Genomic DNA, 27,898 nt, shown 5'->3' with positions numbered 1-27,898 from the left:
TTTAAGTTACAATCAACAATATATATATTTCACTGTAATATTTTCTTGAAAACAACATTTTTTAAGAAGTGAAATGGAAAAGGAGGAGATGCAACCCTCCATCCTTTTCCAGTTCATGGCTGAATCTGGAATTCCCAACACAGATGGTAAAGAATATGAAATACAGGGAAGGTCCTCTGGGTTTGATATTCACCTGTCTCTTTTCAGAACCACCAAACTCTTATTTCCTCAATTAGTACCTGCCAGGATCAGTAAAATGACATACCTCTGCTGCTACTATTATTTCATTCGACCTTGATATCATGAACAAGAATGTAATTATGATAATGAACCAATTATTTTTATACAATATAGCAATCAAAAAGGCTACTGCTCCCTCCTTTTCCTCATGATAATATCTGAACTTTCTGGTTTTATTTCATCTTTAATTGCTTGCATACAATCATTATCATTAACATTTTACTTAGAGTTTTTCTTTCTTATTTTTAAAATTAAAAAAATTAAAAATGGAAAACAGTGACGTTTTAGAATATTCATAACAGCATGCAAGATGTATGATAATAAATAAATATTTTAATGTTTGTAATATTTTACAAGATTTACTGGTACAAATTTTGAATGACAGCACATCTCTCTGTTAGGACAAATAACTGTCAATAATACAAAAGCTACACCACCATACGCACTGCATATTTTATATAGTTTCTATAAAAACAGTGTTAAGGATGTTTGAGAGGATTTAATTTTTTTTTTAGTAGTTTGTAGACAATCCAGTCATACCTGCCTTCCAAGGGACTTTTTGTCCTATAATTTTTGTAGTTTTCATAGAATTTTGTCCAATAATTGTTATATTAAACCAAATAATTCGGAAAAAAAGTAATTCTTTGTAGCCTTCTGATTATGAAAATGCAGTGTCCAAGTTGTAAGGTTGATCTGTCACATACAGTGGAAAAACAAATCAATTAGACACGAGCACATAAGAGTGACTTGAATAGGTTTTCACTCACTGAATATCATTAATACAAAACTGTTACCCTAGTCAGACTATTGACTCTGCTAAAATAGTGGCTCCAAAAAAACTCCTGGCTTTGTGCCCACGGATCACAACCTGACTAAAAATCATGATATTTTAGAGAAAAGAATCTTTCACCTCCTGGTCAGAAATTAATCTTTCCAACTTTGATTATTGTAGGATTTATGCTCAAACTATATATACACATAAGTTGCAGAAGAAAAGTACATTTTTCTGCTACCATGATTACATTTTCAGTCAAAGCTAAGTTACTTAAAGATAGATTCACTTAGGATGAACTGTAAAGTTTCACAATCAATTTTTGACTTGAGACAACCTAAGTGCACAACAGCGAGTTAGCTATTATTGCCTAGAGTCAGTTTTCTTTACTCAGGCGTATTTATAACTGGAACAAAAATATAAACCTGAAACTCTCTACACTTAATGTAGACAAACTGCAGTTTACTATTACCCACATAAGAATCACGTCTGCTTTCTTAGTCTGCTTGTAGGATTGCTTTATGCAGATTGTAACTGTGTCTGTAAACCGTGTTTCAGGTAAGCAAAGGTAATTGTTATTAACTTAAAAGAAGTTTCAAATTTTCTGAAGAAGTATCAAAGAGTTGATAGGAAAGAGACAAACTAAAATTCCACATGGAATTCCTCCATGTCTAAAAAGTCGTAAGTAGTAGAAACTCAACACACCTTTCTGGCACAGTAAATATTCATTCTCCACTGCTAGCGAGGGACTTCACAGCTGTCGTGATTCCACGGCATGCTAAAGCAGCCCCACGGGGACAGGTAACTTCTGCGCAGTGAATTCAGAAGAAACCTATAAATCAGCAGATAAAATTCAGAAGGCAAAAAGTAAAGAAATTACCCATAGGAGTTCCCCCAATGATTCACTAAGGGGAGGGTACTGATGGACAGTGTGTCGTGATGATCTAAACTATGTACAACCAATAGTAAATTCAGCGTTAATATCTCTGTATGTCCAAGAACATGTGACAATAAGCATATTTTAACGGCTCCCTCCATTTCAAAGCTTACTGTGCCCCACATGCCCCTGGATGCTTTCTAATTTCCCTGAATAGCCCAATATTTAACTCTCCATAGCATAATCATGTCTGGAAGGTCATTCCACACATTTTTTTGTTTGTGTGAAAAATTGCTGCCAGGCATCTGTTTTGAACCTTTTCTCCTCCCATTCTTTTTTGCATTTATGCCATCTGATCACATTACTTACATCCATCTCAAAGTTCTAATTTAAGAGGACATTCCTCTGAATCATGGCTTAGTCCTGCCCGTACTTTTCCAAGTATATTGAAAGAGATTTTTATTTTCAGTCTGAAGCTATTTTAAAAAATAATAAAAAATAAAATTAAACACAATCTGTTACCTGTCAGCCATTACTACACCAAGTTATTAAGTCTGTACAGAGGCTTATTAAAACCAAAAAAGTCCAACTTTTTGACAAACAAATCGGCCCAGTCAACCAATTAATATAAACGTAAACCAGTATACTAAATAAAGCACACTGGCACCAAGTAACGAACAGAACGATTCTGCATTTATACAGTCACACTTCCAAGTTTCCTTAGCTAGGAGAAATATCACAGTTAAACAGAAAAAAAAATCATAACTGTTAGCCATTCTTTTCTTTGCTCTATGTCCCAATTCCTTTTTTTTGGAGGTCAGGAAAATCCTCAGCCTTATTGCTAATGTAACCTCCCTCTTCTGTCTTATGTAGGACAGAGAAGAGCAGAACAAGTTGAATATAAGTAGATGGACAGCAATAAGGACTGCTTTTTCCTTACTTGTACGCATGTTTGCCTACACTGAGAAAATTCTAGGATTATACCTAATCTCATTTGATATCTTCCTACCTTGTTTTAGCTTGTACTGTTAAATATATATATATATATATATATATCAGGGTCAGAGCACTTGTATGTACTCAAAACATCATACAAAGAAGTTTTAACATAATCTAGATCTTATTGTACAAAGTGTTTCACTCCACATTTAAGCTGTAACATTCTGGTTTTATATTGACTACTGTAAAAGAACTGCAGTAACAGGAGACAACTATCCTTTGCAGCCTCATGACAGTGGGTAAGACTATTCCAGAATAATTTTACTTTTTTCTTCAGGAGGAAAGTTTAAACTAAGGAGCTGTCTGGTGTTATCAGAAAGCAGTATTAGTATGCCACCAGTGCCCAAGTTGGGGACTTGGAGCAAGAATGAAATATCCTTTTCTGGTTTATTTTACTTTATTGGCAATATGAGTCAGGTACCTCCATTCAGCAGTAAATCTCTCTCAGTAAGAGAAGGAAGTGGAAATTAATCTTCCTGGGCTTTTACACTTCTTTGAACTAACACATTGTACTGGGTTTAGCTGGGATAGAGTTAATTTTCTTCACAGTAGCTAGTATGGGGCTGTGTTTTGGATCTGAGGTGAAAAGTGTTGATAACACAGGGATGTTTCAGTTATTGCTGACCAGTGCTCACACAGCATCAAAATTTTTTTTGCTTCTCAGCTCACCCCACCAGCCAGTGGGAGGGGGCACAGCCGGGACAGCTGACCCCAACTGACCAAAGGGATATCCCACACCATACATCATTGCACTCAGCAATAAAAGCTGGGGAAAGAGGAAGGAAAGGGAGGTGTTCAGAGTGATGGCGTTTGTCTTCCCACGTCACCGTTATGCGTAGTGGAGCCCTGCTTTCCTGGAGATGGCTGAACACCTGCCTGCCCATGGGAAGTGGGGAATGAATTCCTTGTTTCGCTTTGCTTGTGCGTGACACTTGCTTTACCTATTAAGCTGTCTTTATCTCAATGCGTGAGCTTTCACGCTTTTGCCCTTCTGATTCTCTCCCTCCCTGGGAGGTGTGAGCGAGCAGCTCTGTGGAGCAGAGCTGCCCACCAGGGTTACACCGTGACACAAATCTACTGTGATTCAGAGAATTTTAGACCAAGCTCTGTGGGTGCAATTAGGAACTCTAATATGTAGATATTCAGATGAGGAAATGGAGGGAAATCTCATCCACATGTTAATGTTTATTTTTTGTCCACATAAATGGCAGGCATTTAAAGTAAACACCCCAAGAGTTTCACACAAGCACCACAAAACACCTGATTATATACAAAAAAAGTTAATTTGAGTAATGCATGCAGCAGAATGGCCAAAAGCAACACATTTCTTTTTGGTGGAACCTCTGAACTGTTTAAAATGAAGCCCATTTCAGCCAAATTTGATAAAGCAAGTTTATCATGAGGCTAATATTTCACATTCAGCTTTTGGCTTGAAGCGAATTTTTATAGCTTGAAGAATGGAATTATAATAAAATGCTGACAAGCTCTTACCATACAAAATAGTTTCTGCTAGAGGCTGGATTGCCTATTCTTGACATTTCAAAATAAATGAATTTACATTCAAGGAATGAGATACAGTTCACCTTCAGTAACTAACTCTTTACAGCTTTTTCTATTTGACAGATGTGAAATAAATATCAACAAGACAAAGTTAAGATTCTTCTCCCTTCCTAAGTTCAAAGTTGAAATGCTTCAGACTTCAACATTAAGGCAAATTAGACCATTTTCTAATCAGTGTAGTAATTTCAGTTACTAAAAGTTATAAACCCAGGAAAGAGGGATCTGCCTCAAACTTTTAAAAAGTAGCCTTGATGTGATGACCTCCTGTTCACCAGAGGACAGATTTTTCTCTTTCCCTGGCAAAAGGTACAGCTTAGCATAAGTAGAAGTGTCTTTTTTTGTTTTAGTTGTGCTCACTAGCTTTTTGATTTTTATATGAAATTCCCTGTAAACTACAAAGGCAATTCATTACATTATTTTGCCAACAGCTGATAGACTGTAAAGCTACCACTATTTCCACTGGGTTTGATTTGCTCTTTTTCTTTTCTGATCATCATTTGATAAACCTCATTTTCAGTAAGAACAGTCTTTCAACGTTTGTTTGATTCACATCTGCTCATTTCCAAAACAAATGGTTACTGCTAGGTAGTTCTATTCCATACAGGGTTTTCCCCCCCCCCACAAAAACACTTCAGTTTTGAAAATATTTATTTTCAGAATACCTCATTCAATCACAACTGTTATACCAATAATACTATGCATGGCACATTTTTACATTCTGTAATTTCTATGTAGATCCACCAAATAGTCCTAGATTATAATATCTAGTGTTTCACCTTCTGTAGAGTTGAATGTATGTATTCATACAGTTCATGCAATTCATTTTCAGATAACTAGCCCCTCTTGACAGAAATTGTAATTTTCTAATGTAAACTATGACCAGAGTGTGCACACACAAACACAGAACATTTTTGATATCTCACTTTTTCCTTTTCCTCTTTTGGGTGTAACAGAGTTGGAAATTTTTTCATTACACTTGGAAGTACTCTGTGAGGTTACCAAACTGTTGGAAACCTGATCTGTAACACATATCACATAATGAAATAAATAAGTATTAATCACCAGAACATAAAAAGTTATATAGGATAGACTTTACACACTCATTGGAAGAATCATTTATGCAATTAAACCCAAACTGATGTATAAAGTCAGATCTTAAACTCCTAATTTTGCATATGTAATCCTGTCTTGAAATTATGTGTCTCAGATGTGTCAATAATCCAAATCCACTTTGCATCTTTTCTCTCCTTATGTCTTTTCTAACATTTAAATGTCTAATACTCCCGTCTGCAAATACACTTTTTATTGGAACACAGTATGAAGGACTATTTTTACAACTTCACATTTTGTAAGCCACAGATAAATTAAAACAGAATAAGAAGCAGCTCAGAGATACCAATTTTACAAAGAGGCTTACATTAAATAAATAAATTTAAATCATGGAATTCCCACCACAAGTATAAACACTTTGGCACTGGAAGGTTTTCTTTAGATTTACAAGGTCTGTGGCTCCCTGGGCCCAAGCAGGGTTTTACATGCACATAACTGCTGCCATCATCTAAGCGTCTTTAAATGACATTAAAATAAAAAATAATCTAATTTTTTTTAAATCCATTACAAAATATTCTATTTTGTAGAGATACCAGTTCATCTTAACAGACAGAAATAATAACAGGCAGCAGGGCAGATGGGTGAAAGCGTTAGGTGAATGAGTGAAGAGGTAGTATTAAAGAGAACACTATGTTACAGCATATTACAGAAGTATTGCAAGGTCCTGATGCAACTCCTGGAAGTAAACTTAAAGGAAGAAATGAGGTTTTATCCATGATCCGTGTTCTTCACATGGGGAGGGGATAGGGATTTTTATTTCTAGCCTTCATAGTGATTATTTCACTCCTGCCACTATGCAAAGAATTTCTATTATATCATTTACAGCACACTGTCTCCTTTACCTACTTGTTTGAAGAAAATGAGTAAAATACGTCCCTGTATGAAAATGAGATCTGCCATCATTTTTATTGTTTGGAGGCATTGATAGCTGGCAGAGGGGCAAACAGTGAGTGACACCAGTGTGAAAATTTGCAGATATCACCATCCCAATCACTTTAAGGGTCAATATACATAAAGGCAAAGGGCAACCATCCAACTTCTGCTTCAGCATTTGCACAGAGCATTTTATTGCAACTGGCCTTTTCCTCTGCCTTTGCTATACTTAACCAGAATGAAGATATGAAATATTTAATTCTCATACCTTTTCATTTCCTCACATCATTACCATTCCAGATCACTATCATCTAGTCTGCTTTGTATCTGGCTTTGATGCCACTGAATGCCTGGCTTCAGGAAAGAGCAAAACAATTCCTGTGGGACTATACCTAATGATTCTTTCACATTATACTTCAGGGATTGACACAACTGGAAAAAGTCTTGGAGATTGTCCTCCGTAAAATATCACTCATTGCATGGCAATTTGAATGCAATTTGGAATTCACCAAGGACTTGGACCATAATTTATATTTGCCAAATATATGTTAATTAATTCTAATTACATTAAAATAATCTCCCTTTTTGGTGCTATGAAATGGCAAGCAAATGAATAAAAAGCAATTCATTCTTACCAGATTTTATTTCATAGTACTTATAAAAGGATCTTACACAATTAAATTTCACAATAATATTCCACAAGAAGAAAAGATCAAAACAATCTCTTCCATAGACCATAAAAATCAGTCACTTGAACTCACTAAATAAATAAATAAGTTTTCAAATATAAAAAGCCATTTTTGCAATAATATTTAAAACAAATTTGCATTAAGATATGGTTATTAGTAGATAGGGTACCATTGCTCAATTTATATTTGGATCCCTTTTCCTTCTAGATTCAAGGGACTCAACAGATTACTAATTAACATTACCTACAATTACTTCTATGTTATTTCATCTTTTAAGATCTAACTAAAGAGATAATGAAGGGTTAAATGTTGACACGTGGCTATACTTAGCATTAATTAGGTATGTGCATGCATACACACAGATAATGGCTTAATGAAGAAGTCTCCTAAAAATATGGTTATCAGACCAAGTGCAATCTCTGTTATCATAGAGCCATGTGGTGGGTTGACCCTGGCTGCAAACCCAACACAGCCATTAGCAGATTGCTGCGAATTTACAATCTCAAAGGATGTTTAAAAGTTAATAACAACACAGTACAGTTGTGTCCATGTCACAAAAGTCCCGAAAGATGAATTGAACAGCAAAGTGTATCATGACAGCACTTTAAAACCACAACGGTCTCTAGAACTCATGCTGAAGTTGAGCATTACCCTTCTGAGTGCTTACTTCAACGAGCCCTCCATATCATTCCGAGGAAAAATTCACAAAATTTTCATTGTCACTTTTCTTAGTTATTTGACTGACATCTGTGTGTAGAGGGCTTAATGGTTTTCCTGTGCACTGAACTGAAAGTATAAAAACCTATGTAAACCTGGAAAACATATGCTCATTAAGTGCTAAGCTAAAATATTCCAATCCACTATGCTCTGTAAACCGAGAGCAGGCTTTTTAAACAGCATACAGGGATTTAACTACAGAATTCATTAGAGTGAGTGCAAGTCATACCGCTAAAATTTACTGCCGTAGAAGTTATCTTTAGAACACATCTAATAAAATATAAGTATGAGCTGTGGTACCTGAACATTTTAAATAGTCATTGGAGACAAAAACTGTTGTAAGGCTGCAGCATGAAGCCAAAGGAAAAACCCAGAGCTTTAGGATGCCTGTGTCCAGCAATCATGGTAATATCTTATATGCATCTTATAAGTATCTAATTACTGATGTTCTGTCTTATTTCTGTCTCTAAAGTGCCTATCCACATTTGCATTTTAATGAATAATAACTGATATTTATTCAGCACATTCTATTTGCATCTCAAAGGTTCATTTACAGATTAATATTTCTTATTACCTAAAACAAACTATTCATAGATATTCAGATTTGGGAGTCACTAGCAAGCAAGCAAGACACTGTGGATAGCATTATAATTTGATCAACCTGTTGGCCTCAGCTTTAGCTTTTGCATTGCAGTAGGTGTCAGTGGTGGCTGGGGACACCTGGACTTTAGGAAGTTGCACTGCAGTTCTAGGGAGATGAAGAATTAAAGAGACTGCTCACTGAGATGCCTAAAAGATGATTTCAATTTATGCCATTCTTGCCAAAGTAAGTTCTGCAAATTACCCAGGAGAAATGAGTAATAATCACTGCTTTCTGCAATGATACTGATTGTAAAGAAAATATTGGAGTATATTGTGATCAAAAAGAAAAAAAATCATATCAGATACTCAGGCTTGTATAAGTTTATGAACCAGATGGACCAGTATATATTGTGCCTTAACCATGCAAGTCCAAATAAGAACAGTGAAAAGGTTCAGCATTAATTTCAGAAAGTGCTTCCCACCTGGGTGAGTTTATTTGATTTCTGATTTTGACAGTTACAATTGAGTAGTCACCCCAGTGATTTCCTTACTTTGTTCGGCATTCTTTACAATAAAAAAAATAATAAAATCCAAACTTTACTGCTATAGTAAATATGATTACATAGTTTACAGCTGTGGTTATCCACAATATAAAGAAACAAACCTACATGAGCATAGAAATTACATTTGGATTTCATATTCATGACCTGTTCTCTGGCAGATCAGGTTTAAATGTCAAGCTTCTGTTGAAGAGATTCCCCCCTGACATTAAATTTCTCTCCCCCATACATTCTTCTCAGGAAATTTATATTCCAGCGTCTTAGAAAGTACTTTGTATTCTTTTCTTATATGCCTCCCTGTTTCCTGGGATAATGCTGAACTCTAATCTAAACCAAGCACTCATGCAATGGGCTGCCCTAAATTTTAAAACTGTCAAGTGAAGGCCGCGCTCTCTGAACACTACTGTCTTCAGATTAACTTTTTATTATACACAGAAACTATCTAAAAATAGGCATAAGGTAGATACCTAAGCTAGCCTCCTAGGTAATGCAGCTTAAGGATGAAGTCAGTCACTCTCCAAGCAGACATCTAGAATAAATGAAACACACCCTAAAGTGCTGCTTTGTCTCCTCCAGCTGAAAGTGGAGCTTATGCTAACTCAGCTATACATACCGATGCTGTAGACAATGAAAACAGATCTCTCCTTAGGAAAGATAGTAACAAACATGATACATTCTGAAAAGAATTAGCAGCATTTACATACACATTTTGCAAAGGCATTCTGCCTTAAGAAGGTTGCAGGCAGGGGACAGCACCCTAAAGCCTAAAGTCAAAAATGTAATCTAATCAAGAAAGGCATTACAAATATTTTTAAGAAACTTGAGGAGGATGAGGAAGAGTACTACCATATGATGTCCAGTGGTATAAGCTCTGGGAATAAGGGTCATCCAAAAAGAAAGCTACAATCAAGCCATGTTATCCTTGGTTAGAGAAAATGAAAGTTCTCAAACAGCCTGCTCTAGAGATTTCCTTTAAATATAGGAACAGAGAAAGCATAGGTCTCAGAAGATTTTTTGTCATGTTGATCAAACTCAAAAGCTGGAGAACTCAAAAATAAGACACTGAAGCTGATAAGCAGATTCATTACTGTTCAGCATAATGTAAAAACAACTTGTAGTTCTATACTTTTGTAACTTGGCTCTATTATTACAAATCTAAGTTTTTAAACATTCTTGTAGCCAAATATCTTGTCTAGTGATGATCCTGACACATCATTCCATCAGACAAAGCAAGACTCAAAGAAGGACCATCAGTGCCCACCACCAAAGAAGTGGTGTAGAGTTCCCACCTAGAGTTGCCTGCCTGGCAATCCACTCTACTATACCACGAAGAGTTACTGTGCTGGGGCTAACTTGGTAAGTGCAAGCCCATAGCATTTTGGCAAGAAGCAACATACAGGGAAGAGAGCCTGCATCAGTCCCTTTTTCACTTGCTTAAGGTTTATTTTTTATAGTCTGAAAGCTGGTATGTTTTGCTGGAACCTTAACTGTTACGTTTCTTGCTGCTTTACAAACTCAACATTTAGTCCTATGAAGAGGTTGAAAACTGAAGATTTACTGACTTAAAAATTTTTTATGATGTTCAAGCATGACTGCATTAGCAACCTCTGGCTTATATAAATAATTTTTGTGAAGTAAAAAGCCAAGGGAAAGAAGAATTTTCATTGCAGCACAGCATTCTTTTAAAAAATCCTAGGCTATTAACAATGTTAATAACTTTCCTATCTAATTATTTTTAAATAAGTGAGGAAGTAAGTGAAGATAGGTCCATAGAGTTTCAAATATTTCAAGTCACATAGCTGATAATGAAAGAGAGATAAAAGAAATCAGATCAGAGTACACAGCAGATTTAAAGAAAGCATATAATCATGGCATAGCATGAGATGGCCTCTGGGCTGCAATCAGTCAGTAATACCTTATAAAATTATCACATTGATACAGTGGACTATTTCTGGTTCAAAAAGTAAGAGTACCAATACTGAGTGAAGTCCTTGCCCCATTTGGTCGTAATAAAGGGTTAAGGCAGAGAGATATATGGTTCCCTACAGCTTCCATGGTTCTGGGAAACCAGTGTCATTGCTGTGGAGTTCTCTGGATGGACCTGCAGCAACTTCTTTGATATGCTGATAACTGCTAACATAAGAACATACAATAAAGATCATGATGTCTGGAGACTTGACAAGAAATGGGACTTAAGATTAGTAAAGATAAACCAAATATATCCTTGTAAGCTGACAATAAATGGTCTTAAACTAGCCAGCTAAACTTGATAATCATGAATACCAATAAATGTGAACATTTAGATGCAAAGAAACATTAAGCCTAAAAACAGTGATGAAGAAAAAAGGTTAAATCACATTTTTGAGCTGTCAGCAGTTATTGAGAAAGACTGACTTCAGATGTACAAGACCATTATACGGCTTATTGTTTTCTACAGAATTGGGACACAATCACTTATCTCCAGAGGAAAAATACATTTTAAAACATTAGAATTGAAATAACAAAGTAAATTTGCCAGTAAAGGGAATAACATAAGGCTAAAAAGAATATGTGATAGGAGGTATAAATAGAGATGCAGATAGAAAGAAAACTGGGAACATCTCAGTGGGCAGGGAAATGTCAAGGTCAACTAAGTTCATTTAAACATCCTATAGCAGCCTTCCCACATAAATCCAATATTAAGAAGAAAAAGAAATAATCTGTGACAGACCAAGGGCTATGACTGGAAATGGTAAAAATACACAAGTTACATGAAGACGTTTGAGCAACATAAGAATGGCCAAGAGCTCTGAGTGCCCAGAAGTCTGGCAGGAGCTGGAGGAACAGAAGCAGAAAAGGGATGTAGTACTGAAAAGACAAAAAAGAATCAACCAGTGCTCAGACCGACAAATTTATGATCTATAAATATTTTCATGTGCAGTTCCAATTAAATGCATTTGCGTTTAAAATATGAAGTACTGAAGTCCAGTCTAGAACAGCGCTGGGCAGAGAAATTCTCTTCATATCCATCAAATTCCTATGTTTTCTTGAAGGGGGAAAAAAAAAGTTAAATAAGAAAAAGCAGAAACATTACTTTGAAATTCCAGATGCTGAAGATTTTTCATGTTTTGTAATTGAATGGATGCATACTTTAAAAAAAAAAAAAAAACAAAACAGTCCCCTCTTCCTCAACTCTTCTCTTTCCCACGTGCCAAAAAAACCCAAACAAGCAAAAAAAAAAAAAAAACCCCACCACAACCCACAACCCAAAGCCTTAACTACTGCATAGGTCATTACTTAAAAAACCCTTTTATATAAGTGGTCAGAATAACATAAACTGCTTTTACCACAAACTGGCTTTGTTTTTCCCGTATTCTTTCATCCCTCCTTCTACGTGCTGTGAATTTTTTCATTTGAAGGTTTGCATATTGCAACGGCTTGTTTATTGATTGACATAGCTCAAAAAAAAAAAAAAAAAAAGAAAAATCTATCAGGATTGAAGAACATTAATTTAATCTTCACTTAAGCATTCTTTGTTTGTGCTTCATTGTGCTGGAAAACTATCACCTCTTTTTCAAGCACAACTGCACTTAATCCCAAGCAATAGATACAGAAGATAGCAGTGGAGATCATTATAATGAAAACATTTTAAACAGTTGGTTTCCATACTTTCATTTAGCCAAACTCTAGGGAAACAGCATACAAAACATGTAAACCACTTCTTCAGTGGAAAAAAAAAAACAAACAACCAAAACCAAAACAAAACAAACCCAAACAATACCTAAATAAAACAATCCCACTGATTGACAAGCATTTTAATCTAAGGATTTTTAGTTCTGAAACATTGAATTCTACCAAATGATCACACTATTCTGCAAGTTTTTGGTGTATACCTTTGTATCTAACTTCCTCCTATTTTTACTTTTGATGACATTCACTAAAAACAAAATTTAAAAAACCTATTCATATTTCTAGTACATTGACTTGACGCTTAACAGAAACCACCAGTAACTACCCAGGCCAGTATCTGCAGATAGAAAATAAAAAGAATGTTCAACTTGGATTAAACAGATTTTAAAAGAAAATCATCTTGGATTTAAACACATTTTAAAAGAAAATTAAAATTTATATTTCAGTCCATATTGCTTGCATCACTTCAAAAAAACCATACACAAAACACTTCAGTTTATCAGGTTGTAACACCAGTTTCTGAATACAAGAACTCAGGGATGCGAGATATCCATATTTCCACAAGAAAATAAAAAGAAATAAAAAATTACCACCCTTCAGCATGGGCTTCAATTCAGGCAGAACGACAGTGCCACTTGCTTCTAAACCTGGTGTGCGCAGTCTGAGAAACATCCAGGAATGGAACACCAACTCCATCTCCACCATGTCACAACTCATCCCTTACAGAAAAAGTGCTAAACTGCAAACACAGAGCTAGCATGACTTCTCCCGAAAGATGCAGGACTTGAGATGTAATTCTCCAAGTCTCCTGCAGTGCACATAAACGGAATTTCTCAGATCATTGAATAGATATACCCATACTTTTAAAGTATCAGCTGCTGAACAAGTATGTTGAAAACAAGGTCTTTATATTCATTTTTATTATTGCTCCTTCAGAATTCATGGGTTTCCTTATCCCTCTCATGAGCAGAGTCTCTAAGCATCTCCCCATAGTATAGTATATGAAAACCACCCATCTTCTTTGTACCCTTGTCCTCTTCCACTGGAGAAGAAATGTAGGCAATGGAGGCTTGTTCTAAGTAGTGCTAAATGTATCCTTCTAGAGTTATGATGGCCTGAAGACCCAAGTGAGGCAAGGTTGGTGGTACAGGTATCTTTTTCCCCACTAACTGGCTGGGGAGGAGAAAATAAATAATAAAAAAAATCAATCCTTTATCAGACACAGATCCAGCAAACTTCAGAGCTAATTGCAACTAGTATGATGTTGTAAGACATTTCTGTTTCTATTGTGATTTTTGTCATCATATACTTGTCTGTGACGTTAAGTTATAGAAAACCAGTTCAAAAAAAATGTACTTCTGCCTATTTAAGAAAAGCATGGGTCTGTGATTGCCATTAGTTCTTGTCTGTGTAACCATTTCAGACTCGCCCGTGAGGAATTTTTGTCTTCAAGGCAGAGAAGCTTAACATTTACTATGCAGAGCCCTGTTGTGCCAAAGGAACAAAGCACAGACAGTAGCTAAACAATGAAAGCAACAGTGACTGCAGTTCAATTTATCTATAAATAAAAGAGTTTGGTTAGTTCAAAAATTCTTGTAACTCTCTCTGAGAAAGTTAAGAATTAACACACTGTTTTCACAGTTTGAAGAGGGAATAACCTTTTTGTCCTCGCAGTCCTTTGCACGCTTGAAGACAATATTTAGACTCACTTTTTAATCAAGCAAAGCAAGCTAAAATTTTTTTTGTAACATAATCATATAATTCAGGACAAACTCCCAAACTTGAATTTATTTTCTAAAATGCCCCCAAAATTATATTTAAAAGAATTATTTCACACCTCTTTAGGAATATCAGCTAGTATTTCTCAGTGCATATGGTCACTTCTATCAAGCCCCCAGATATGAACTTGCTAAATAAATTGACCACTCTAAGTGAACATTTAGACCAGAAGCTAGCTGAACTTGTAGAAATTCTATTTTTAAAAGTCATTAAACTTCACATAGTGTTATATTCTATTTATGTAAAAGTAAGTAAAATACGAAAACCCTTTTGAATGTGTGGCTCAACAACAGACTGATGTACATCTGGAAGCTGGTTAGTGTGGGATATGCAAAACAAAACAATTATGAAAAATTGTTGATCAAGGGTCATTTGGTTCTATTGTTCCATTAAAAGAAACGACTGTTGAAGTTACTAGAAATTGTGACAGCACCCTATAATCCGTGCTAACGATCTGGCCAAATTATAACTGTGACACAGCGGTGCGTGTTTTCCCTGGCAAAAGCAAAATGACGTAGAACGACATTGCAAGGACATTTCTTTTTTAATGTCTAAAATGGCCTCTTGTGATTCCTGGAGCTGAATGAGCCTAGACAGGGCAAATAAGGGTAAAATCCTACCTCATGTCACTGTGATTGACTACCACAGAGGAAAAGAAAATAAAAACCACCCCTTCAGTAGAAATAGGTTGTGTGTTATCTGAGCTTCATAGGAAAAGCCCTTGTGAAGCATGATTAGGACACATGATATACGCTCACCACAGAGCGTGACAAGTGTTATGTCCTGCACATTCACGTCAGTGCACTATTCCCAGAGGTAAACAGCAATTTCTATTTCACTGAGGAGGAATCTAGCACATACACGGGCATGTTCTGGACAGGGTCAAAATACTGAGCACATGCACTTCTTTGCAAAAGCAGCAGGACTCAGACTTCCAAGCTACTTCTCCATCTAATGTACTAAACATTAGGAATTTTGGACAAAAATTTCATTCCAGAGCTAACAGAGAGTCAGGGAACCTAAAGCTGTTACATATAGATTACATGTATGCATGTATGTTACATACATACATGCAAATAAATGTATGTATCACTTGTGTGTAATTTTTACCTTTGCCTTGCTTATTTAAATAGGCCAGGTGTTCAGCCTTGATCTGGAAATAAGCATCCAAAAAACTCTATGTAAGACTGACCAAAGTATCTCCCAGAGGGTGTCTCAGGTTCTCAGGACCTATTTTTATCCTGTTTGAACATTTTTGCTCTCAATTTTATTTGAAACCCAAAGTCTTTTGTTTGCCCTCTTTCTGGGGAAAATTACACTGTTCCAAGAGGGCATCTTCTCCCCGTGCTGGCCAGCAGGCAGGCAGCGTGCAGTAAACCTGAGAAGGAATGTGTACACCCAGACGCTCTGGAGTATGGCAAATACATCAGTATGAAGGTATTATTTACATTTTCAATGCAGAATCAGCTCACAGCTCAAGTAGAATAGACTAGACTACTTCAGTTGGAAAGGACCTACAACAATCATCTAGTTCAACTGCCCGACCAAGTCAGGGCTAAGTTAAAGCATGTTATTAAGGGCACTGTCCAAATGCCTCTTAAACACTGACAGGCTTGGGGCATCGACCGCCTCTCTAGGAAGCCTGTTCCAGTGTTTGACCACACGCTTGGTAAAGAAATGCTTGATTTAATTGAGAATCCAAAAAACAAAATAGAAAGCTTGTGGTGGTAAATTAGGTGCGTACAATGCCCCTGGAAATAATGAAAATATTTAGCTACTTCAAGTACCTAAAGCCTGAAGTAGTTCTTATGCACGGCCAGTTCATCATATACCTTACTTACTGTCAAGTTTTTATATTTGATACTGTTTCATGTCATTTACACACGCATTTCCTTCTGTACCATGTAGAACATCCCAAATATTTCTAATACATCTTCAAACCAAAACTATCACTAAGCCTGGAAGTCAAAGACAATTTAGGGCCTCCCTGAGGGCAACATATTCTTTCACTCTCAGCTGTTTCCTCCTCAGGAAAGCCATCTCACAGAAATCTATGTAGCTTTTTTACTAGATACTACATAGATGATGCACAGTAAAAGAAAGGACAATACAGAAGCTCTAGATGTGCTGAAGCAGCTGCCTAACATCTCCTAAAGTGGGGCCATCTTCTGCAAAACAAATTCCTGTCACAAGACATTAATGCCTCCCTGGAAGTTTCTAATCCATTAAGATCTTGGCACTAACATTCAGAATCAACCGTACAAAAGGCCAGATTGTGTTTTATGAGCTGCCGTAAGAGTTGTATTCCCCTGGAACAACGGAGATCAAAGTCTAGAGTGACTCACATGAGAGCTCTCTCAAGGACATTTGGCCAGTTTTATAAGACAATATTGAATATTCACTAGAGGAAAGTGCAAGAATGACTATCCCAGTTGCAATTAGCTAACCTCTTAAAGTGTAGTCTCTTGTACTGCAGAATGCTTCAATGAAGGCAAGTAACTATTAACAGAAAATATTTTTTCTCCCTAGTCTATGCAATGAGAACTATGGATCCAAGTCCTCTGGACAAAAGAAGATGATAAATACTAAGCTTATCACTAAAGAAAATGTCTGAGCCACTGGTCTACCTGATAAATTTGAAAGCAAGAATGGATGTTCCTCTAGCTCTTCAGTTTCCTAAGATCTACAAGTGCACCAGGCTGAAAGATGATGTCATTTATACTTTGGATAAATCTACAAAGCAAACATGAAATTAAAAATGGTTTTGACTGTTTCAAAATACCACCTTGAACAAAATTCGCTATTAGCCATTAAAAAAAAAAATAATGAGCTTTAAATAGGAACCACAAATTCCATTTCTTCAAAACACTTCTGAATTAAGACCTGAGTATCAAGAAACTTTCAACTTCTATCACCCATTTCAGTCAAAACATGGTCTTGTTTTACTGTTATCTACAACAAAGACAATATTATCAAACTACTTGCACCACAGTTCTTCTGAATTGTTGGCCAGGATCCCCAAAACCTGTGGAGACTTTCATCCACAGCCATTGTGCACAGAGACAAATCTGATACTAAATAGGTCTCGTTAACACTGGAATCATTCTTGCAGATTCTCTCCTTCAACGCAACCTCACTTGCTTTAACAGTTTGGGTTTTTTAAATTTTCCAATGATGACTTCATATATGCATTGTAAGTGGCATAACAACAAATTGTCATGGTAATTACCTCTCAGAAAACAGGGAAACCACTACACAAGTCTCTCACACAATATCTTCAAATTAGGCTTCTGTGTGTGTAGTTTTAACACCCATCTTCCATTTTCACAATATTCTTATTTACACAACAATCATATATCATTTAACATTTTTAGATAAGGATCTTCTACAAGAAATACTATATAAAGGAATAGGCATAGGGAACCCTAGAGCACAAGAAAAGCATATAAAATCAGATGTTTACATCTGAAATCACATAGTTCAAGTATTAGTAAAAAAGAAGCCTGAAAGACTCATATTAGTACTTCAAAATTGGGCTGAATGCTACCACATCCAGTGCATCTGCAATTTTTACAGTTTCTTAACAAACTACTAATTCAAAGAACAGAGGTTCCAACCAAGTGTGGAAAAGTAACATTAGCTTAAAATGCAAGGAATTAAAATGTATTTTCTCTTTGTCAGAATGTAAATTTAGGCTAAAGGTCGTCTTTTTCTCTCCCTGGGGAAGGCTTAAAAATGCTTATTGTTCCATTTTATTCTACGAAATTTAGCCCATAGCAATTTGGTTCTATTATGGTGGAAACCTAGTATTGCTCACATATTAGGCCTAGATTACTTACTTTACTGGAATTCCTTTCAAGAATTAACTGATTAGTATGAGCACACAGTCTTACTCTGGCTACAGAATTAACATACTCACCCGAACCAATTCTCCCAGTGAGAAGGTTTTTTGTTGGGTATACAAAGGACTTTATAAACAATTCACCGTGCATGAAAAAACCCACCATAATGTTCATTTTCATTACACACATCCTTGTGATTTCATGAAAGGAGTGAATAATATATTAGACTATTATTCTCAATGAAAGAATGTATGCTAATAGAGCATACCAAACAAATTCTGATCTCTACTGTATCCATGTGATCCTGCTGAGTGCACTGATGCTGACCGAACAACCATAGAAGTACAGATTGGGTCATGGAGGGTATTCACACTGTCTAGCTAAGATATATAATGTAAGTAAATCTCCTCTACTGTGCAAACCAAGAGTATCTCCATTAAAAATTAGGTTCTTGACTTCAAACATAGTAGCTAAAGTAAATATGAGATGCAGGTGATGTGAATAGCTCCTAAAATCACTGTGGAAAGTACTCCTGGTTTTTGAGGTTGGTTATAGTCAAAGACCACAACAAAAAATTATTAGCCAACTTGCACTTAGATATGCCTGTAAGATGACTTCAATAGTTTTATGGTGAAATAAAACCTCAAATGAAATCATCAGTTTCAATGGCAGGACAGAGTGCTTGGATTTACCTATTTTCTCTCTTATTTCATGTGAATGATTATAATTTCTATTCAGTTTTGTCATCCTAGTAATCTCTAACCCCATAAGATGGCACACACCATGTTACCACAAATAGTTGAGAGGTAACAGAAAATAAGTTTCACTCACAGATAACCATTCATTAATCTCAAATGATAGACATCTCCTATACACACAGATTATCTAAAAGGGGGAAATAGTAAATTCTATCTTACAAAATGTGACATGAATTTGTCACAGGATCTGCAACAGCCCTAGACATATCTCATCAAAATGCCTTGAGCTACTTAGAAAACTCGAGGCAATTTTCAAATACCGCAGAGCATGACTGTATCCTTACATTACTTTTCTACTAAGTGGAATCATTAGTGAGGACAAAGTCTTATGCATTGAAAACTAATTTTTAAAATAGTAAGAAAAAATTACACAATACCATAATTTCCATTAAAAAATTCCAAATGCTTTACTTTTTTCTTTCACAGATTGCCTACTGTTACAAGCATACACAGTCCTTTTACACAAAATGCTATGTTATTTTAAGCTATTTAGTGAGAGTATCGACAAGTTTATTGATTGCTAAACATGAGATTCCGAGTCAACCTTCTTACCATCCAATGGGCAACTAATGTCAATCGAGTAAGAAAATGTTTTGAGTTACTGTACTAGTGGCACATGATTCTATACATACATTGTATTTAACTCAATTTCACCATCCTCCCACAATCTTGATCAAGGAAGGAATAAATATCAAAGCTAGCTACATAATTCAGTTCCTTCATATTATTTAGGGCTTAATATATCACGCACATAACCATGTTATCTGACACTCTTCCAGGGAAGGGAACACAATGCAACAGCGATAAACACGTTTCTGAATGGAAAGTATTATCTGTGTAGATCTCTGGCTCTCCAATTGAGGTGTCAGGGAACACCCCCGGAGTGACAAGCCATCAGGCACCAGAGAAAGCAGCAAATCCAGGAGGAGATGGCTGGAGCCGGGTGCAGTGAAACCAGAGGAAGCCCACAGCTGCTCAGACCCATGGCACTGCTTTTGTCTATTTTCAGAAGATTGCCAGGACAGTCACAGCTGGGAAGAGCTGAGAGGTGGGTGATGATATGGCTTTTGGCAGCCACCGGTGCCCCTCAGCCCCTGTTCAGCACTCCTGGGTGGAGCCGCTTGCTTACAGCATTGCCCCAAGCCTCAGCCTGGGGGTCAAGCGGCTTTCTGCTGCAACACCCGAGGTCACAGGTAATGGGCACAGACACAACTTCAAGGCCAACAAATAAACAGTTTTCAAGCTGGAAAGGGCAGGCTGTATTTAAAGAGTATTGCAACAAACGCTCCCAGTGGAAGCAATCTTTATGAAGTTATTCCCGAGTTACATGCAGCAAAACAGTCCATCTCTGATGCGTATTTATCGAATGACCAAACATCTGACTTGGACTGAAAAACTCTACACTACTAAGGTAATCACTCACAAATTAGTACTAATGCAATGTCATACACAGACTTGCTTTCCATCTCCACTTGAGTCCAGGTAAGTCCAGACATAGAATAAGGAATTAAAATTTGCAAGTAAACCATTTAATACCTTGGAAATACACACGCATACACAAATAGGCACATGCACACACCTTCTCATCCTAAGGATGAATGCATAAAAGCATTAGGATTATAAAACAGTTTCTCCCTGTGTATTTTGGTTTTAGTCACTCTCTAATAGCTAGCAGAAGAAAACACCTTTATCTCAAGGCTTAAAAAATAAAGTTGTTATACACATTCTACCACACTGATACATTAAGAAATGCTAACATATCAAAACATTTTTCTTTTACTACATTTCAGAAAAGATTTAATAAAGATTTTAATTATGAAAATGGTTTTGGCTAATAAGCACATGATATTCCTCACTAAGGTAAGAAGCTTCGCCAGTTTGAAAATCCTGTATTTGTCAGCTGGCACTAGATAACTTGCTAAACACCCACCAATCGCATGTACTGAGCAATCATTCAGTCACTCTGTTCCAGTGAACACAAAACCCTGCTGAAAGTACTCTGAGTGCAATATTCTACAGCCAATAACTTTAATCAACACTTAAAATGACAACATTAACCAAAAATCAACCTAGCAGTCTTGCTGTCTTGTTCTGAACGCCGTGTGTTTAATGTTTCTTTTGGGAAGTTTAATTTCAACTTGCCTCGTTTATACACATAATTACTACTATTTGGTGATATTACTGCACGTGCCAGGAAAATGAGACAGGCTGTGCTAAGATATAACTCAGGTCTCGCTACAGAGTATTCAGCTATTGGTCAGCATCACAAAATTGGTTAAAAATTTCTACCTTGGGTTCTGGAAACCTTAACCATCCTAGTTCTGTATTTAATCTATAGAGTCTTACAGAAATAGCTTAATCCAGACTCAGAACAGGTACCCACAAAAATGTTAAACTATACTTGTTATTCTGAAACATGGAGGAACACAAGAAAAAAAAAAATTGTTCTTTTCAAATAAGCACAACACAGATTAACTTGAGGGCATGCATGCCAGTGCAAAGTACTACTGCAATCAAAATCTAGATCAATGCAAACAGAACTTCACAACAGCACGCAGCAAGATGAAAGATCAAAACACTGACGAGAGATGCCATAGCCAAAACTCAGGATAGTAGCAATGTGAACTTCAAGGGATAATTTGACCTATAGCAACCTGAATATAGAAGCTGGACACATCCTGTGAGTGGAAACATAACCAAGCTTCGTGTGTGACAGTTGTGCAGTACATTGATAAATCATGCCACTATGTATTAACATAAAAGATATATGAACTTTACAATCAAACTGTTCTATTGTTTTTAAACTCTTGAACAAAAAGGTTTGAAAATACAAAACAACTCTAAAGTATAGAATCTTTAAAGTCTCCATTTGGAGAAATATTCTTACGTCTTAGTTTAATCACAATAGCCAAAAAAATCTCAATACTTTTAGTATCCATGCCATGTCATCCAATACTTCTCCGTCAAATGAGAGAGACAATTATGAATCTTCTACTTTTATTCATGGACAGTTTGGAAGTTTAATTTTCTAAATCAAACTACTCAACTACTATTAATGTTTTCACATCAGTCTTGTGCTTGATAGCCTGGTAAAGAAAGAAACTATACAAAAGTTTCAACGTCATACTCCATCCCTTTTAAAAAGGATATTATATTGGGCTTTTCAAAAGCTCAGAATTCCTGTCTGCCATGAAGAAATGGAACAGACGGGGGGAAAAAAAAAAAATATGTTTTATGCATCTATAATAGTTAAGAAATTAATCTATCACAGAACAAATCTTATGCAACTTTGATTAAGGTCACAGTTAGGATTCCACATGAAGAAAATCCAAGACTTGGTATCTACAATTTCTCCTAGAGCTACTTCACATGTGAAGCCCTGATAGGACAGAATCCTGCTGAGTGACACACTGGTTGTGAATTGTTGGAATATGCTCTGAGTCATGGTGAAGTCATGAGGAATGTGAATGACACAAAAGGTGCTATTTAAAGAACAAATAGATACAAATATTTAAGAACGAATTCAGTACGTGCAACTTTAAAACTTGCATTTTGTCTCAAGCCAGAGAAAATTTGTTCATAAGGGCCTGAAAACTGCTGTATAACTAACACACGCCTACTCAGTCCATTGAAACAATACCAAACAAAAGGTATGTTATTGTAAGGGGGAGGAAAAAAGAGGAAAAAAAAAAAAAAAACAACAGAAAAGGAAAAAAAACTGAAGCACATAGCTTCAGCATGAAAAATATCTTCTGTCAGGTACAGAGCGCCATCCCCAGCAGTTTTCAGAGAAGCTGTGCCTGCAGCTTAGCACCCAAACCCAAGTAAGCAGCTGCCTCCCAGCACCAGCAGCTCCGTAGCTGCGGTGCCTACGAGCGCCGCTGGCTGTGCGGGTCAGGCAGGGACCTGTGCAGCTCCCGCACTTCACTTCACGCTGACATTCAGGCTGCAACAAATACACACCTATCAAAATTCAAACCAAGGTTTGATCTGGGCAAGCTGCCCTTGTACCCATATGCCCTGCAGAGAGGATTCGAAAGGACTATTACGCGTATTTACGTTTTCAAGCTTCCTCCAGTCTTTCTATTACAAATACCCACAGCATCAGCCTTTGTGTTGGGTTTAAGATGTTAAACCTTAAGTTACAACAGGATAATTCATTTTGCGCTTTGATCTCACTCCCATGGAATTAGGCCCGTACAGTGAAACATTACTACCTTATTAATACAAGCAAGAAACCAAGCTTTGCTTCTACCAAAGTTAACTCCTCTCTATTTCTACTGAACTTTAGCTAAATTCTATGCAATAGGCCAGACTGTAATAAAATAAGAGTCAAGACATATTATTACCTTTTTACGGAGAAAAACTATAAGGCTATAAGCAGGACTCTGATTAGTTGGTTTCAACTGAACGCAAGCATTTTATGGTACTAAAAGGATAAAATAATCTACACATATGGACATCTGGAGTGTCTCCTTTAAGAGAGCCCTTTGAGGCTTACTTTGATCTTTTGTGATTCATTTCAGAAGCCCAGTTCATAAAGTAACTTATCATTAGCATTTAAAAGAAGCATCGCTTTTGAGGAAAGCTGTCCAGTGAATGATACACAATCTCTCCAAGCCTGTTTGACAGGGTGCTGAAGGAGGCTAAAACTAGCTCATTTTTATACTACTGCTCTGAGCACAGCCCATGAAGGCAGAAAACTATATTTAGGAGCAAGCAGATCATCAAGACAGAAAAGTTGTGGGATTTTTTCCACCTCCAGCAATACAAGCACCAAAGCTTTGTTGCCTTACCTAGTCAAGAGACATTACAAAGAGATAGTTGCTAATGATTTAGTTTCTCTTCAGCTCATATAGCTTTTCCTACAGGAGGAGTATCTCCTCAGAGAATGAGAGTCCCTCACAATGGCAGAAGAAGCAGCAAGTCATAGAATCATAGAATGGTTTGGGTTGGAAGGGGCCTCAAAGATCATCTAGTTCCAACCCCCCTGCCATGGGCAGGGACACCCTCCATTAGACCAGGTTGCCCAAAGCCTCATCCAACCTGGTCTTAAACACTTCCAGGGATGGGGCATCCACAACCTCTCTGGGCAACCTGTTCCAGTGCCTCACCACCCTCACAGTAAAGAATTTCTTCCTCATATCTAATCTAAATCGACCCTCCTTCAGCTTAAACCCATTACCCCTTGTCCTGTCACTACACTCCCTGATAAACAGTCCCTCACCAGCTTTCCTGTAGGCCCTTCAGGTACTGGTAAGCCGCACAAAGAAAAAAAGTAATGATCCTTCCGCAGAAGGATGTGGAGTGGGATCTGGAGTCCCACTCTCCAGATTTATCACCCTGCCCTGCTCAGCATCTCCATCCTTCCTTCCACTTCAGCTCACAGGAAAAGGCAGGCTGCTGTCTCTCTCAAGTAACCAGAGATTTACCCCACCACAGGAAGGCTTTTCTTTCCAAGTTGTGAAATGCAGAATGTGAAACCTTGGCTTGGGGACACCTATTTTATCACTTACTAACTAATCCCTCTTTTCCCCACTAAAAATTGGTTTTAGAAAACACCTCAGTGATCAGATGCCCTGGTTTCAGCTGGGATAGAGTTAATTTTCTTCCTAGGAGCTGGTATAGTGCTGTGTTTTGGATTTAGGATGAGAATAATGCTGATAACACTGGCTGTGTGATCCTTCTCAGCTTCTCATACTGGCGTGATAATGAGAAGGTGGGGGACGCCCAAAAGCTGGGAGGGGACATAGCCAGGACAGCTGACCCAAACTGGCGAAAGGGATATTCCATACCATATGACATCATGCTCAGTATATAAACTGGAAGGAGTTAGCGGGGGAGCACCGTGGCTTGGGAACTAGCTGGGCATCGGTCAGTGGGTGGTCAGCAACTGTGCTGTGCATCACTTGTTTTATATATTTCTTTGTAAATATTATTATTATTACTATTACTACTTCCTTTTCTGTCCTACTAAACTGTTTTACCTCAGCCCACAAGTTTTACCTTTTATTTTTTATTCTCTCCCCCATCCCACTGCAGGGGAAGGAGTGAGCGAACAGCTGTGAGGTTATTTAGCTGCCTGCTGGGTAAACCACAAAATCAGATTAAGGGGGAAAAAAAAATCAAGGTGTAATTTTCCTGCTGGTGATTATAGACCTGCTATGCCAGATAAGAGGTAAGACATACAGAATAAATGTGTAAGCTCACACCTAGATAAAGTGAGTTTCTATGCAACCTGTGACACATCCCTACATCTCTTTGCTGTGCTACGTTTTCAGAAACTCATAGGGGAAATAGCACGGACATTCTCCACAACTCCAAAAGTGATTAGTATGTCTCCCACATCTTTCAGCTTTTCTCACTGTGCCATTTCTCCTTCAGTGCCCCACCACCAGGCTATCTCCCACCACCTCTGCAGATTCTGGAAGTGGAATCACTCCGTGAATTTTACCCATGGGTCCTGCTCCTCTAGACTTACAGATCAAAACTGATGTTCTGGTTTTCCTGGTGAACTTTCAAGGAGACAATCTGAATAGGCTGCAGCTAGACAGACTACTCCTGTTTCTGTCCTCCTTTCACCTTCTCATTTACTCATCTTCTGATTTTTTTTTCCATCATAGATTTCTTACCTGCAAACTATTTCTTCTGAGCATATGATCACAAAGAGAAGCCATGTCTTCAGTCTCTGGGATGACTTAGAACAAGGTTATTTAGCTACCAGATTATCTCCAGTTAAAAATTTCAGAGAAGATGCAAGAACATGAGAGGTCCATTAAAAAAGCCACCACACACAACCCACAAAACAGAAAAATCAAGCAGTTATTTATCAATTCACATTGATTTAGGAATCAGACATGACTGACACGCAACTCAGAAGTACATGTGACAATCTCCATTTCTCCTAAAATCAATAATTAATCTTACAATGTCATCAGATGATTGCAGCGACACTACACATTGTAAGAGAGAATGTAGAAATACAGAATAACATTGATTTTGTCATGGTTTTAACATCCTCATCACCAGGTAAAAATACATCTTAAAATCTTAAGTGTAAGTTCTCTTCTCCTAGAAGAAAGACATACCTAAAAAGTTTTCTTTTTCTTTAGCCCATTTTTTTTTCTTTTTTCCCTAGAAGAACTTGGAGCATTTGAGTAACGGACATCTCTAAACCTTGACATGTTCACTGTGCACTGATTAAGCAGCTCCAAGGCTTATTGGCACAGATATCCTGTGCATCTGCAGTAATTTCAATATTCTTCAGCGTTACTTCAGACTTGCTTCACACACAAAAACTATCAGAGCACCACATGTGCAACCAGTCCTGTCCATGAGGGGTATGGCAGAGACTACACGCGTGGTGCAAAGGGCATACCTGCCATACTGCGGAGATACACAGAAAGTCAACTCTCAAGCCTAAAGCACACTTGGCCAATATTTTCAGCTCACTACACGTGAGAGTTCTTAAATAAGAAAAACAGATTAGGAAACAACACTTTCGTAGCTGGGAAATAAAATAGGTTCATGTACTTTGTTCGCTATACTTTATTCTACATCGCATATTTTGAGAATTTAGAAAAATTGAATAAAATTTACAGTATTATTGATATTCTGGTAGAAATGTTCCACAACATTCTTCTGCTTCTATTTTAGAAGTTATGAAAATAAAAAATATAATTTAGTCTCACTCTTTGATAAATGTGGATTAGCACCAAGAGCTAAGTAAACATTTGATCAACAAATGTCTATACTATAAACTAACAAGATGCTTTCATTACTACCATCTGTAAAATATGGCTTGAAGTCTTATATTTGCCTGGGCAATTGGTTGGCTAACTATCTAGTTATTTGCAGAGTGAAATGTGCATTTCTGAAAAACAATTAGGTTTACAGGGTAAACCAAGACAAACAACATGTATTAGATTATATCTAACAAGGTCTAAGAGCACTTAGAGCTGCAATTAGACATGCCTGATTTGTTATTCTTGTCTTGTGAAAAAGACTTCATAATTATAGAATGGAAAATAGTGGATTTTAATAAACTCTAGTGAGTTACACTCAATAGAAGTCACAATGTGATACGTTTATCTTCTGAAACAGGAATTAATACAAAACAGTATTTATAGTTAAATAGTACATATGTATTGAAAAGTTTATTCCTACACTAACATGTAAGGGACTAGAGAAGACATGGTACTTTTTGTGATTAAATACAATTCAGGAGAGCTTTTGTGCTATCTGATAATTTTCCTTCAATTACATGTTATTAAAAATTAAAACGGGGGTGGGAAGGGGAGTGGGACAAAGTATTCAAAAATTAACACGCAATATTACTAACACTTATTAGTTCAGTGCTGCATTCAACAATTGTTAAAGTGAAGGAAAAGTGGACAAAGTTTTACTCATGCTGAACTGTGCTATATTTTGAACTGATATGCCAATGTACACTAAGCAAAAAAAAAGTTAACCCAGCAATTTAAATTTAAAAAAAAAAAAACAAAAACCAAACACCCACAACAAAACCCCCTGCTGCCTCTTGTCTCCTGTAGTCAGCTGTTGTCTAATGACAACTTTTGTTCTAGATCTTCAAAGTCAAGCAGGAGCTTTTCTGGGACAGCATGCCCTAATTAAATTCATTTGCAGTGGCCCATTTTCAAAGATTCAAATTAAACATTTTTTTGGTACTTGAATGACAGTTTCTAAATTAATTTATTATGCAAGAATAATTTTCCATAGATAGTAATGGGAATTTCTATAAAACTGTATTGACAAACACTAAAATATGACTTGTACTTCCCAGTTTCAGCTATATATGATGTTTGCAAAATCATGTTGCTCTTGAGTGGCAATAGAGAAAAATACTCCAAT

At 36.8% G+C, this 27,898-nt stretch overlaps 1 protein-coding gene across 1 annotated transcript in view; it reads right to left on the bottom strand.

Annotated features, from left to right (window-relative positions):
- THSD7A (thrombospondin type 1 domain containing 7A) overlaps nt 1–27,898 on the bottom strand; it is a 293,162-nt gene that overhangs the window by 243,945 nt on the left and 21,319 nt on the right. Inside the window, exon 2 of the mRNA XM_054817889.1 lies at nt 1,718–1,844. The gene's annotated coding sequence lies outside the window, so the exon portion shown is untranslated. The remainder of the gene's footprint in view (nt 1–1,717; nt 1,845–27,898) is intronic.

Source organism: Grus americana, chromosome 2 (assembly GCF_028858705.1).
Source record: "Grus americana isolate bGruAme1 chromosome 2, bGruAme1.mat, whole genome shotgun sequence".
NCBI lineage: Eukaryota > Metazoa > Chordata > Aves > Gruiformes > Gruidae > Grus > Grus americana.
The sequence above is the reverse complement of the archived record's forward strand: the minus strand, read 5'-3'. Positions and strand labels throughout refer to the sequence as shown.